Source organism: Rhagoletis pomonella, unplaced genomic scaffold (assembly GCF_013731165.1).
Source record: "Rhagoletis pomonella isolate Grant_MI unplaced genomic scaffold, Rhpom_1.0 Rhpom_scaffold_00001, whole genome shotgun sequence".
NCBI classification, from domain to species: domain Eukaryota; kingdom Metazoa; phylum Arthropoda; class Insecta; order Diptera; family Tephritidae; genus Rhagoletis; species Rhagoletis pomonella.
In genome coordinates, this window is record NW_023458555.1 from 80,151,179 (window position 1) to 80,152,451 (window position 1,273).

The window sequence follows — 1,273 nt, forward strand, 5'->3', positions numbered from 1 at the left end:
CAATCTGATAGTGAGGCGTTTAATTGGTTCATTCGTAGATCTTCATTAATTACATCAATCATGGAATTTAAGATTTACGACTAAAATTTAAGCTTAGACAGATCTTCAAATAAACCAATTACAAAAGCCTTATCACCAGGGAACGGATTTTATGGAAATTGCCTTTTTTTCTGCTAAAGAGATAGAGTATATTCGATTAAGAATGTCCACGATTTAGCTTTCCCTGATTCCATATATACACATTTGTCTTTTTTAAGATATTTGCCTTTTTTTGCCTTTTCTACCTTTAAAAAAGTGATTATAGCATTTACAATTTTTTTTTAAGATTAAAAAATATACACATTGTCCATGCGGCTTATAGAAGCGCAGAGACCTCTTGCCAAATTGGTGTCGGAAAAATTCAAAGCCGTTTTCTCAGCTAACGAAGGCTTAGAGACAATAAGGGGTGTGGATAAAATTATAAAGGGCGAGGAAAACGTTCCTTATTTAAATTGGGCGCCGCTTGTATCAACTTACGTCGAGCACACATTTAGTATATTCAAGGCTTTTCTTCGCGAAAATCGAATGAAAATGCTGCCAGAAAACTTCAAAATGCATCTTGTGGTTCAATGTTGCTACAACTATACAGATTAAAGTTTTATGAGTTAGAAACCCGAAAGGATAAAATAGTCAAAGATTCAAAGTACAAATTTTTCATATAATGAACTAGTTCATAGTTTCTCTCTTTTTACTTGTCTTTTTACTTTTCTGTCTTTTGACTGCCTTATTTTGCTTTTTTTGCAATACCTAGTGCCTTTTCCTGCCTTTTTCGCTATTTTGTTTTGCCTTTCTTTGCCTTTTTTTCAACACCTATTGCCTTTTCCTGCCTTTTTCGCTACTTTATTTTGCCTTTTTCAGCCTATTTCGTTATTTTATTTTGCCTTTTTTATAGGTTTTTAGGTCCTAAAAATCCGTTCCCTGCTTATCACCATCCTTTTACGCATACAAATTTTTCCATTTGCAAACCAAACGAACTTAAAACCCAATTCCTTTTTAAGTTTTGTAGCATGTTTAAGTAATTTCTTATTCATATACGTTAACCTCTCATTAATATATATTTTGTTATTGTTTTCATGTCCGAATAATTTTGAGCAAAGATTTTGCTTCATTTCATATTTCTTCTTCATAACTATTTTCTTAGTGTATCGAGAGACAGTGTATTTTTTTACTTTTTTCACGTAGCAGTCATCAATTTGGTCAGCTGATAAATTTAGATCCAGTCCATCGGTAAAAA